Source organism: Salmo salar, chromosome 10 (assembly GCF_965601325.2).
Source record: "Salmo salar chromosome 10, fSalSal1, whole genome shotgun sequence".
In the NCBI taxonomy this organism is placed as follows: Eukaryota; Metazoa; Chordata; class Actinopteri; order Salmoniformes; family Salmonidae; genus Salmo; species Salmo salar.
The window spans coordinates 67,947,302-67,961,936 of NC_138300.1; the positions used below are offsets into that span (position 1 = coordinate 67,947,302).

A 14,635-nucleotide genomic window follows, 5' to 3' on the forward strand; every position below is an offset into this window, starting at 1 on the left:
CAGTCATTCGTTCGATTAGTTCGATATTTACAGACGCAACCCAGTTGTGCATTTGTTATGTTCCGTTGCCATGCTCAGTGGCAACATTCTTATCCCTTGCTCGCTTCTAGCTAGCCAGCTTGCTACGGCTATACAATCGAATCAAATCAAATGTTATTTGTCACATACACATGGTGTCATATGTGTCGATGAACGGTGACCAAAATGCAGCGGGTATAGTGCTCATCTTTCTTCTTCATTTTAGAAAGAACACTCAAAACAAAATAAACAGACGACGAAACAGTTCCATAAGGCACACAGGCTATACAGAAAACAACCACCCACAAAAACACAGGAAAAACAGGCTGCCTAAGTATGGCTTCCAGTCAGAGACAACGAAAGACACCTGCCTCTGATTGGAAGCCATACTAGGCCACACATAGAAAAAGAAACATAGAAATAGAAAACTAGAACCAAAATCCCCTACAACCAAAAAAAACCAAAACACCGAAAACAAACACCCCCTACCACGCCCTGACCATACTACAATTACAAATGACCCCTTTACTGGTCAGGACGTGACACATGGTTAGCGAGTGTAGCAAAATGTTTGTGCTACTAGTTCCTGACAGTGCAGTAATATCTAACAAGCAATCTAACAATTCCCTCTGCAGCCAGAATAATAGCTACGTTTATTCAAATCAAATCAAATGTTATTTGTCACATGCGCCGACAACAACATTATCGTGAAATGCTTACTTACAAGTCCTTAACCAACAATCTAGTTCAAGAAATTGATGGATGCAATTAAATATTTACTAAATAAATTAAAGTAACAAAAATCAAGTCAAACAAATAGTAACACAAGAAATGTACATAACAATAACGAGGATATATCCAGGGGATACTGGTACCGAGGCAATGTAAAGTGACTATGCGTAGATAATAAACAGTGAGTAGCAGCAGTGTAAAAACAAAGGGGCGAGGCGGCAATGTAAATTGTCTGGGTGGCCATTTGATTCGTTTAGTTGTTCAACAGTCTTATGGCTTGGGGGTAGAAGCTGTTAAGGAGCCTTTTGGTCCTAGACTTGGCGCTCCGGTACCACTTGCCATGCCGTAGCAGAGAGAACATTCTATGACTTGGGAGACAGGAGTCCTTGACAATTTCTTTGGCCTTCCTCTGACACCGCCTAGTATATAGGTCCTGGATGTCACGAAGCTTGGCCCCAGTGATGTACTGGGCCATACGCACTACCTTCTGTCGCGCCTTACGTTCAGATGCCGAGCAGTTGCCATACCAGGTGTTGATGCAACCAGTCAGGATGCTCTCAATGGTCCAGCTGTAGAACTTTTTGCCAAATCTTTTCAGTCTCCTGAGGGGAAAAAGGTGTTGTCATGCCCTCTTCACAACTGTCTTGGTGTGTTTGGACCATTATAGTTGGTTGGTGATGTGGACACTCTCGACCCGCTCCACTTCAGTCCTGTCAATGTTAATGGAGGCCTGTTCGGCCCGCCTTTTCCTGTAGTCCACGATCAGCTCCTTTGTCTTGCTCACATTGAGGGAGAGGTTGTTGTCCTGGCACCACACTGCCAGGTCTCTGACCTCCTCCCTAGAGGCTGTCTCATCGTTGTCGGTGATCAGGCCTTCCACTGTTGTGTCGTCAGTGAACTTAATACATGTTGGAGTTGAGCTTGGCCGCGCAGTCATGGGTGAACAGAGAGTACAGGAGGGGACTAAGTACACACCACAGAGGGGCCTCAGTGTTGAGGATCAGCGTGGCAGATGTGTTGTTGCCTTAGCTTAGTGATGAGCTTTGTGGGCCCTATGGTGTCGAACGCTGAGCTGAAGTCAATGAACAGCATTCTCACATAGGTGTTCCTTTTGTCCAGGTGGGAAAGGGCATTGTGGAGTGCGAATGAGATTGCATCATCTGTGGATCTGTTGGGGCGGTATGCAAATTCGAGTGGGTCTAGGGTTTCTGGCATGATGGTGTTGATGTGAGCTATGACCAACCTTTCAAAGCTCTTCATGGCTACCGACGTGAGTGCTACGGGGCAGTAATTATTTAGGAAGGTTACCTTTGCTTTCTTGGGCACAGGGACTATGGTGGTCTGTTTGAAACAAATACAGTAGGTATTACAGATTCCGTTGCACTTGTTTAAGATGTTAATCCCGCTTATACCACAGTTGCCAAAGAGAACAATAGTAAGAACACATTTACCGGTAGAAAAAAAATATATATATGTTGATATTTTAGATAAGCTAATTCTTACTTTCTCATATTTTGGTTGCTAAAGACGCCACCCAGTCGTTTCTTTGATTAGTTCAATATTTATGGATGTGACCCAGTTGTTCGTTCTTCATGTTCCATTGCCATGCTTGCTGGCAATGTTCCTATCCCTTGCTTGTTAGCTAGCCAGCTAGCTACGGCTATCAAAGTCACAACCTCTACATCCAGAATAACGGCAAAGTAGCTGTATTCTATTGACATTCATTTAGATACATCCATAACAATGAGCTGTTGAGTCATGATTTTCCCTGTCATAGCTAGAAAAGTCTGCCTTCTCGTCAGGATAATTGTCAACACTGACTGTTAATTATGAGGAGATCACATTGCATATGAAACACTAGGCTAGAAGTTAACTAAATTGTTTATTGCCAGCAAACCTGCTAATATGACAATAATAATACCCGTTGCTGAAAACAGCTGGTCAAACTAGAAACATGCAGGAGAATTTGATAGCATATTGGCAGGTTTGACAGCATATTCATGTTCATCACTCACCATGTTAGGTCATCATCAGATGCAAAAAATAATTTGGACCTGCGTTTACAATGTATCCAATTTAATTTTGTGTAGTTGTCTGTTTAGCTTTCTGTAACTTTGTAGGAAGTATGCATGTGTGTAGACACATATTGATTCATGATTGCAAGGTGTCCCGATATCTTTTCCAACTGTTATCTGCTTTTAATGTCCATTCTATAATTCCCTTCTAGCCAATCAGAAACAAGTATTAAAAATTGTCTTCATAGAATAATATTCTGTCATATTTATTTGAATAATAGATCAAATCAAGTCTTTCTATGAAAATGCCTTTACTACAAGTCTTACCAGTACCATACACATCTTCTGATAATGAACAAGCTCTTGTACTGTCGCAGGTAAATGCATCATACAAAATGAACACCGGTCTCATAAACATAATCTTATAGTAGTTGTAGCAATACAAACAGCTAGTGACGACGTTAGTGTCAGGGTTAATTGACTAACAGGCTTGGGGTGGCATATTGATCTGATTCTGTTTAATCTGGCACCTCAGTTAGGTTAATGACTGGGTCAATCAAAACAAAGACCTCAACTGCAGCCTGAGGCTTCCTGCACCAAATACATAGGCCTGGGTCGTATTCATTAGAGCACAACATAGCAAAACGTAGCAAAAATCTTTGCAATGGAAAAGGAAAACTTGCGTTTCATAATGGACAAGTTCAGGTAGTCCCTCCCTTCTTCAGGGCATTTTCTTCCATTTGGTGTTCAATGAATATGACACTGCTGGTTTTCCAGTATGTGTTGTATCCAGCCCTTTTCTCCACACCCATATACAGTACCAGTCAAAAGTCTGGACAAACATACTCATTCCATTTTTTTTTTATAATAGTGAAGATATCAAAACTATGAAATAGCACATATGGAATCATGTAGTAACCAAAAAAGTGTTAAACAAATCTAAATATATTTTATATTTGAGATTCTTCAAAGTAGCCACCCTTTGCCTTGATGACAGATTTGCACACTCTTGGCATTCTCTCAACCGGCTTCATGAGGTAGTCACCTGGAATGCATTTCAATTAATTTGTGGAATTTCTTTCCTTAATGCGTTTGTGTCAATCAGTTGTGTTGTGACAAGGTAGGGGTGGTATACAGAAGATAGCCCTATTTGGTAAAAAACCAAGTCCATATTATGGCAAGACCAGCTCAAATAAGCAAAGAGAAATGACAGTCCATCATTACTATAGGACATGAAGGTGGCAGGTAGCCTATTGGTTAGAGCATTGGGCCAATAACTGAAAGGTTACTGGATTGAATCCCCAAGCTGACAAGGTAAAACAAATCTGTCGTTCTGCCCCTGAACCAGGCAGTTAACCCACTGTTCCCTGGTAGGCCATCATTGTAAATAAGAATTTGTTCTTACCTGACTTGCCTAGATAAATATATATTTTTTTTGATGCAGAACATTACATGAACTTTGTGCAGTCGCAAAAATCATCAAGTGCTATGATGAAACTTGCTCTCATAAGGACTGCCACAGGAAAGGAAGACCCAGAGTTACCTCTGCTGCAGAGGATGAGCCTCAGAAATCGGCAATTACAGTGGTTCGTCCTTTAAAAGTTGCGCCACAGCTTGCATGGTGCCACATAATTCAATGGCATGTTATTAAAGTGTGAACCACTGGTACCATTAATGCTAGTTAGTGCTAGTTTGACCACCAGAGGGCATCTTTGAGAAGCATTTGATAGCCTTCAATAGTGGCTGTACTAGGGAATGCAGGTACGCGACAGACAGTGGTTCAATTCCCCGATGGGGAGGAAGGAGTAGGCTGTCCTTGTAAATAAGAATTTGTTCTTAAAACCTCTCTAGGGGGGGTGTGGGATGCTAACGTCACACCTGGCCAATATCCAGTGAAATTGCAGAGCGCCAAATTCAAAAACAGAAATACTCATTATAAAAATTCATGAAACATACAAGTGTTATATATCGGTTTAAAGATTAACTTCTTGTTAATCCAACCACGGTGTCAGATTTCAAAAAGACTTTACGGCGAAAGCAAACCATGCGATTATCTGAGAACAGCGCCCAGCAGACAAATCATTACAAACAGGAACCCGCCAAGTAGACGAGTAGCAAAAGTCAGAAATATCGATAATATTAATCACTTAGCCTTTGATCTTCATATGGTTACACTCACAAAACTCACAGTTACCCAATAAATGTTTGTTTTGTTTGATAATGTCCCTCTTTATATTCAAAAACCTCAGTTTTGTTGGTGCGTTTTGTTCAGTAATCCATTGGAAATAAGCGCGGTCACAACAGACAGACGAAAAATCTAAAAAGTACCATAAAAGTTCGTAGAAACATGTCAAACGATGTTTATAATCAATCCGCAGGTTGTTTTTGTCATAAATAATCAATCATATTTCAACCAGACAATACCTTCGTCAATAGAAAAGGAGAAACAAGAAAGGCGCACTCCCGGTCACGCGCTGGACTCATGTCTGGAAATTTCCACTGTCCTCTCATTGAAAGTGGTGTTGCTCCCTCAATTTTTCAGAGTAAAAGCCTGAAACAATGCCTAAAGACTGGCCACATGTAGTGAAAGCCATAGGGATCGTGAACTGCGTCATAAGTCTTTGTATGGTGGATAGGCTTTCAATGGAAAAACAGGCATTTCAAAATAATAGCACTTCCTGGATGGATTTTCCTCAGGTTTTCGCTTGCCATATCAGTTCTGTTATACTCACAGACATTATTTTAACCTCTTACATCTAGACGTTCCAATAGCGGAACACCTGCTCCAATATCCAATGATAGGCGTGGCGCGAATTACAAATTTCTCAAAAATACAAAAACTTCAATTTTTCAAACATATGACTATTTTACACCATTTTAAAGACAAGAATCTCCTTTATCTAACCACACTGTCCGATTCCAAAAAGGCTTTACAGCGAAAGCAAAACATTAGATTATGTCAGCAGAGTACCCAGCCAGAAATAATCAGACACCCATTTTTCAAGCTAGCATATAATGTCACAAAAAACAAAACCACAGCTAAATGCAGCACTAACCTTTGATGATCTTCATCAGATGACACGCCTAGGACATTATGTTATACAAAACATGCATGTTTTGTTCAATCAAGTTCATATTTATATCAAAAACCAGCTTTTTACATTAGCATGTGACGTTCAGAACTAGCATTCCCACCGAACACTTCCGGTGAATTTACTAAATTACTAACGATAAACGTTCACAAAAAACATAACAATTATTTTAAGAATTATAGATACAGAACTCCTTTATGCACTCGCTATGTCCGATTTTAAAATAGCTTTTCGGTGAAAGCACATTTTGCAATATTCTGAGTAGATAGCACGCCATCACAGGCTAGCTATTTTGACACCCACCAAGTTTGACCCTCACCAAACTCCGATTTACTATTAGAAAAGTTTGATTACCTTTCCTGTTCTTCGTCAGAATGCACTCCCAGGACTTCTACTTCAACAACAAATGTTGGTTTGGTTCAAAATAATCCATCGTTATATCCAAATAGCGGCGTTTTGTTCGTGCGTTCAAGACACTATCCAAGGGTGACGAAGGGTTACGCGCCCGACGCGTTTCGTGACAAAAAAATTCTAAATATTCCATTACCGTACTTCGAAGCATGTCAACCGCTGTTTAAAATCAATATATATGCTATTTTTCTCGTAAAAAAGCGATAATATTCCGACCGGGAGTCGTTGTTTACGTTCAAAGACGAAAGAATAAAAACATGGGGTCGCCTCGTGCACGCACCTCAGTCTCATAGTACTCTGACCGACCACTATCCAAACGTGCTAATGTTTTTCAGCCAGGGCCTGCAAAGCCACGATTCAGCTTTTTGCCGCCTTCTGAGAGCCTATGGGAGCCGTAGGAAGTGTCACGTAACAGCAGAGATCCCTTGTTTTGGATAGAGATGATCAAGTAGACCAAGAAATGGTCAGACAGGGTGCTTCCTGTACAGAATCTTCTCAGGTTTTGGCCTGCCAAATGAGTTCTGTTATACTCACAGACACCATTCAAACAGTTTTAGAAACGTTGGAGTGTTTTCTATCCAAAGCTAATAATTATATGCATATTCTAGTTTCTGGGCAGGAGTAATAATCAGATTAAATCGGGTACGTTTTTTATCCGGCCGTGAAAATACTGCCCCCTATCCATAACAGGTTAACAGTTTTGGAAACTTTGGATTGTTTTCTATCAAAATCTACTAATTATGTGCATATCCTAGCTTCTGGACCTGAGTAGCAGGCAGTTTACTTTGGGCATGCTTTTCATCCAAAATTCCGAATGCTGCCCCCTACCCTACTGAGGTTAACTGATTCCATGTGTGTTATTTCATAGTTGTGATGTCTTCACTAGTATTCTACAATGTAGAAAATAGTAAAAATAAAGGAAAAACCCTGGAATGAGTAGGTGTGTCCAAACTTTTGACTGGTACTTGCTTAATTAATTAGATTCATATTATGGTGTTTCTTTTACAATTAAAACTGAAAACCCTCTGGGTTTCTATTAGGATGGAACGGAAAATATGGCACTGTACAACGTGACAGTCGGGAGTACAGTACTGGGCTATTTAGCTAAAGAATTACTGTGTCGTGCGGGCACGTGGGAGACTGGGGTTCAATTCCCCGACGGGAAGGAAGGAGTAGGCTGTCCTTGTAAATAAGAATTTGTTCTTAACTGACTTGCCAAGTTAAATAAAGGTTACACTAAGAGCATAACATTTTTACACCCTAATTTTCAAATTCTAGTCTAACCAATACCCAAACAGAGATTCAGTGAAAATAAAACATCTCTTGAATTGTCTAGACCAGTCCCCATGCTTGTCTCAGAGCAGCGCGAAATGGTGCTAAACTAGTTGTAGGCTATTGCTTCAAATCCTATTGATTCTAACTTCAATATGCTCTTTAAATAAATAAGACCTACGCCACTTTTAACAGCACATTACTCAACACTAGTGAGACTCATGTCGCCTACGGTAGGCCTACAGTATATCGAAAAATATGACATGACTCTCCGCCAATAATTACATATAGAGGATTGGAGGATATTTCTGTAATTCAGTGATATTTATTCCCATAGTATTTCATTATGGATCCATAACTAAATAAAATTGGCATTTTGAAAGAGTATTTTTATCATGATTTTATTAATGAAAGCATAAAGATGCCATTACTAGTTACATTGTTTTAGTTTGAACGTGCAGACAGGCACTAAGTACAGAACAGCAGGAATGTTTCCCTAGTAAACGCCATTATTTGTGCAATGCCCCTTAACGTGTTGCCAGTGTGGCGGGGTGTGGGTCCACTCCCCCTTCCTCCTCCTCCACGGTTCCCGCTGTGAAGTATGGCGGAGGTGTGATTATGTGGGGGTGCTTTGCTGGTGACACTGTTTGTGATTTATTTAGAATTCAAGGCACACTTAACCAGCATGGCTACCACAGCATTCTGCAGCGATAAGCCATTAGAGGGACTATCATTTGTTTTTCAACAGGAGAATGACCTAGGCTGTGTTGCAGGGCTATTTGACCAAAAAGGAGAGTGATGGAGTGCTGCATCAGATGACCTGGCCTCCACAATCACCCGAACTCAACTCATGAGAGATGGTTTTGAATGAAAAGCAGCCAACAAGTGCTCAGAATATGTGGGATCTCCTTCAAGTCTGGAAAAGCATTCCAGGTGACTACCTCATGAAGCTGGTTGAGAGAATGCCAAGAGTGTGCAAAGCTGTCATAAAGGGAAAGGGTGGCTACTTTGAAGAATCTCAAATGTAAAATATATTTTGATTTGTTTAACACTTTTTTTGGTTAGTACATGATTCCATATGTGTTATTTCATAGTTTTGATGTCTCCACTATTATTCTACAATGTAGAAAATAGTAAAAAATAAAAACCCTTGAATGAGTTGGTGTGTCCAAATTTATGACTGGTACTGTATTCCTATCACACTTTCTCTTTACCAGGTTAAGGGGTAGTTCACCCTAAACTGAAAATTGTTCCAATGTTTTCAAAAATCCATAGTACACAGCTAGCTGTCTGTTGTGTAGATCCTGCTAAATGCATTATGAGGGTTCAATCCCAAATTTCCAGCTAAACTAGCTAATTAGATGTTTTTAATCTTTACCATTAATTTCATTTATGAATTGAGGCCTGAATATTTCTCCTGAAACATAAATTGCATCCCAAATGGCACCCTTATGTCACTAGGCGAGACCCAAATGCAGACACAGATGGTTGGAGTTTAAGATGTTTAATAAATCCAAAGGGAATAGGCAAGAGAATGGTCGTGGACAGGTAAAAGGTCATAACCAAATCAGAGTCCAGGAGGTACAGAGTGGCAGGCAGGCTCGCGGTCAGGGCAGGCAGAATGGTCAGGCAGGCGGATACAGAGTCCAGAACAAGCAAGGGTCAAAACCTGGAGGACTAGAAAAAGAAGAACCGGCAAAGCAGGAAACCCGGGAAAAAACACTGGTAGGCTTGGACATACAAGACGAATTGGCACAGAGAGACAGGAAACAGGGTAAAATACACTGGGGAAAACAAGCGACACCTGGAGGGGGTGGAGACAATAATGAGGACAGGTGAATCAGATCAGGGTGTGACAACCCTATTCCCTACATAGAGCAGTACTTTTGACCAGGGGCCATAGGGTTCTGATCAAAAGTAGTGCACTGTGTAGTGAATAGGATGCAATTTGGAAAGCATAAGTCATATAGTGGGAACTATCTATTAACCTCTCTGGGCTAGGCGGGACGAATTCAGTGGCGCGATTTTCAAATACCTTAAAAATCCTATTACTTCAATTTCCCAAACATATGACTATTTTACAGCTATTTAAAGACAAGACTCTCGTTAATCTAACCACACTGTCCGATTTCAAAAAGGCTTTACAACGAAAGCAAAACATTAGATTATGTCAGCAGAGTACCCAGCCAGAAATAATCAGACACCCATTTTTCAAGCTAGCATATAAATGTCACAAAAACCCAGAAGACAGCTAAATGCAGCACTAACCTTTGATGATCTTCATCAGATGACAACCCTAGGACATTATGTTATACAATACATGCATGTTTTGTTCAATCAAGTTCATATTTATATCAAAGAACAGCTTTTTACATTAGCATGTGACGTTCAGAACTAGCATACCCCCCCGCAAACTTCCGGGGAATTTACTAACAATTTACTAAATTACTCACGATAAACGTTCACAAAAAGCATAACAATTATTTTAAGAATTATAGATACAGAACTCCTCTATGCACTCGATATGTCCGATTTTAAAATAGCTTTTTGGTGAAAGCACATTTTGCAATATTCTAAGTACATAGCCCAGCCATCACGGGCTAGCTATTTAGACACCCGGCAAGTTTAGCCTTCACCAAAATCAGATTTACTATAACAAAAATGTTATTACCTTTGTTGTCTTCGTCAGAATGCACTCCCAGGACTTCTACTTCAATAACAAATGTTGGTTTGGTCCCAAATAATCCATCGTTATATCCAAATAGCGGCGTTTTGTTCGTGCGTTCCAGAAACTATCCGAAATGGTAAATCAGGTTCGCGCGCATGGCGCAATTCGTGACAAAAAAATTCTAAATATTCCATTACCGTACTTCGAAGCATGTCAACCGCTGTTTAAAATCAATTTTTATACAATTTATCTCGTAAAAAAGCGATAATATTCCGACCGGGAATCTCTTTTTCGGTAAACAGAGGAAAAAACACAAAGACGGGGGCGGCCAGTGCACGCGCCTAAGCCCACAGTCCCTTGATCGGCCACTTGAGAAAGGCGATAATGTGTTTCAGCCTGGGGCTGGAATGTCGACGTTCAGGTTTTTCCCGGGCTCTGAGAGCCTATTGGAGCCGTGGGAAGTGTCACGTTACTGCAGAGATCCTTTGTAATGGAATGAGATGTCAAAGAAAGACAATAAATGGTCAGACAGGCCTCTTCCTGTAAAGGAATCTCTCAGGTTTTGACCTGCCATTTGAGTTCTGTTATACTTACAGACACCATTCAAACAGTTTTAGAAACTTTGGAGTGTTTGCTATCCAAAGCCAATAATTATATGCATATTCTAGTTACTGGGCAGGAGTAGTAACCAGATTAAATCGGGTAAATTTTTTATCCAGCCGTGTCAATACTGCCCCCTAGCCCTAACAGGCTAATTGACAGATGGTTTGGAATATAATCTCATACCTACTTTAGATGGCATTGGACATATGCAAATATCTGACAAACTTAGATTTTGGGCTGATCTATCCTTTCAAAGCTTGATCCACGTTGACTGGGTTGCCATATTGCATCTGTGGCCATATGTATCAAGCATCTCAGAGTAGGAGTGGTGATTTAGGATCAGGACACGTGTTCATAAAATGTTTCAGAGTAGAAGTGCTGATCTAGGATCAGGTCCCCCAAGTCTATATAACTTTTGTATTATGATCTTAGATCAGCATTTCTACTCTGAGAAGCTGTATGAATATGGGGCTAGGTTCCCCTGTCCATGTAATCCTATTCATTGTGATCTAAAAGGCAAAATTAATCCGAAATCAGCTCTCCTACTCTGAGACCCATGGCTTTCTTGCTTTTCGTCTTTCACTCCTCGTAACCAGATCTCTATTGGCTAGGTTCCCAGGTTTCCTTGTCTTGAAGGTCAACTTGACCGAAACATCAACAAATAATTGTTAAAAGGAGAAAATGTGTTACCTAGTGGGAGTCATTTCCATATCTTGATGGCTTGAAGGGATCCCCACTGTCACCACAGATGGTTAGCCAGTACAGTCACACTGTCCCTGCATCCCATTGGCTCCCTACTGGTTCTTTTAATGCCAGAAATCAATAGGGAGTTGTTTCCGGGTCTTTTTTTTGGGATGCACGGGTGCCACTGTGCAAATCAATGGCTTTGAACTCAGATGAACAGCGATTCATCCGGGGCCCAACAGTTAAGGAAATTATTCTCTCTAGAGAGGCGCAGAGGGCAAAACTCTCAACCTCTTTAATGCAGAACAAAATTGTGATTTAGCCTTAAAAAAAAGTTAAGAAAGTTGGTTGCATTGACCTGACCATTGGTAGAGGAAAGAGGGCTAGAGGAGATAGAGGAATGACATGGTTGTTTGGTTGAGAATGGGATTAGGGGTAGAGGAGGAGATGGCGTCTCGTTCTCATTTTATCACTTGTTAAACAGTGTGAGGTAGATTAGCCTGAGGAGAGGGCAAGAGGAAAGGGCAATCTTTTCATAGAACACACACAGAAATGTTTAATTAAGCAATGATGAATGCTGAGGGTCACAGGGTCAGCAGGTCTGGACTTCAGCCTCTTTCTTTCTGTCCTTTTTTTCTATCCATCCCATCTCTCTCTCTCTCTCTCTCGCTCTCTCAATTCAATTAAATTCAATGGGTCTTTATTGGCATGGGAGACATATGATTTCTTTGCCAAAGCAAGTGCAATAAACAATACACAAAAGTGAGAAGCAACAAATTTAACAGCATCAACAAAAAGTTATAGTACGAATAGTGGGGGAAGATACTGCACCAGTCAAAAGTTTGGACACACCTACTCATTCAAGGGTTTTGCTTTATTTTTTACTATTTTCTACATTGTAGAATAATAGTGAAGTCAGCAAAACTACGAAATAACATATATGGAATCATGTAGTAACAAAAAAAGTGTTAAACAAATCAAAATATGTTTTATATTCTTCAACGTAGCCACCCTACTTTGAAGGCAGCTTTGCACACCCTTGGCATTCTCTAAACCAGCTTCACCCAGAATGCTTTTCCAACAGTCTTGAAGGAATTCCCACATATGCTGAGCACTTGTTGGCTGCTTTTCCTTCACTCTGTGGTCCAACTCATCCCAAACCATCTCAATTGGGTTGAGGTCGGTAATTGTGGAGGCCAGGTCTTCTGATGCAGAACTCCATCACTCTCCTTCTTGGTGAAATAGCCCTTACACAGCCTAGAGGTGTGTTGGGTCATTGTCCTGTTGCAAAACAAATGATATTCCCACTAAGCACAAACCAGATGGGATCGCTTATCGAAGCAAAATGCTGTGGTAGCCATGCTGGTTAAGTGTGCCTTAAATTCTAAATAAATCACAGACAGTGTCACCAGCAAAGCACCCCCACACCATCACACCTCCTACTCCATGCTTCACGGTGGGAACCACACATGTGGAGATTATTTGTTCACCTACTCTGCGTCTCACAAAGACATGGCAGTTGGAACCAAAAGTCTCCGATTTGGACTCCACACCAAAGGACAAATGTCCACCGGTCTAATGTCCATGGCTCGTGTTTCTTGGACCATGCAAGTCTCTTCCTCTTATTGGTGTCCTTCAGTAGTGGTTTCTTTGCAGCAATTCGACCATGAAGGCCTGATTCACAGTCTCCTCTGAACAGTTGATGTTGCGACGTGTCTGTTTCTTGAACTCTGTGAAGCATATATTTGGGCTGCAATTTCTGAGGCTGGTAACTCTAATGAACTTATCCTCTACAGCAGAGGTAACTCTGGGTCTTCCTTTCCTGTGACGGTCCTCATGAGAGCCAATTTCATCATAGAGCTTGATGGTTTTTGCGACTGCACTTGAAGAAACTGTTCTTGAAATGTTTCGTATTGACTGACCTTCATGTCTTAAAGTGATGATGGACTGTCATTTCTCTTTGCTTATTTGAGCTGTTCTTGCCATGATATGGACTTGGTCTTTCACCAAATAGGGCTATCTTCTGTATACCACCCCTGCCTTGTCACAACACAACTGATTGGCTCAAACGCATTAAGAATGAAATAAATTCCACAAATTTACTTTTAAGAAGACACCTGTTAATTGAAATGTTTTCCAGGTGACTACCTCATGAAGCTGGTTGAGAGAATCCTAAGAGTGTACAAAGCTGTCATCAAGGCAAAGGGTGGCTATTTGAAGAATGTCAAATATAAAATATATTTTGATTTGTTTAACACTTTTTTGTTTACTACCTGATTCCATATGTCTTATTTCATAGTTTTGATGTCTTCACTAATATTCTACAATGTAGAAAATAGGTAAAATAAAGAAAAACCTTTAAATGAGTATGTTTGTCCAGACTTTTGACCGGTAGTCACACACACACACACACACACACACACACACACACACACACACACACGTATGTGCACATGACATATGTACACACACACCAGCACAGTCACACACACACACACACACGTGGGCGTCTCTCGTTCTCTCTCTCCAATCATTAATATGGTACTTAGTGCAGGAAGGGTTACTTATATTGGCATAAGTGTACAGTCACAGTCCAATATTGGCGAGCAGTTGGCAGAGTTGGTAACAGGTTATTTTCTGTACATATGTACAGGAGAATAAAGAAGAAATTAGAATACATAACAAAGTAGGGAAAGGGGAAACCTAGTCAGTTGCACAACTGAATGCATTCAACCGAAACGTGTCTTCCGTATTTAACCCAACCCCTCTTAATCAGAGAGGTGCTGCTTTAATTAACCTCCACAGCACCCAAGGAGCAGCTGTTGTTGGGGGTTAACTGCCTTGCTCAAGAGTAGAACAGAAGATTCCTACACCTTGCCGGCTCAGCGATTCAAACCAGCAACCTTTTGGTTACTGGCCCAACGCTCTTAACCACTAAGCAGATGTTGTATGCTTTAGCAATGAAGAATGTTTACACTGTGGAGTAAGGTGCATGGTTTCCATTAGACGGCAATTGCTGGCTTTTGCCCCCCCCCCCTCCTAAAAAAAAAGAATGCTTTTCATTAATTGATGGAAATACCAGTCGGTGTAAATACATTTGACCTTCATGCTTATGGGTATATAGGTTAATTTGCATAATA

General features: G+C 40.7%; 1 protein-coding gene across 1 annotated transcript in view; it reads left to right on the plus strand.

Annotated features, from left to right (window-relative positions):
* Nucleotides 1–14,635, plus strand: part of b4galnt4a (beta-1,4-N-acetyl-galactosaminyltransferase 4a) — a 497,048-nt gene that overhangs the window by 64,003 nt on the left and 418,410 nt on the right. The gene's annotated exons all lie outside the window — the stretch shown is intronic.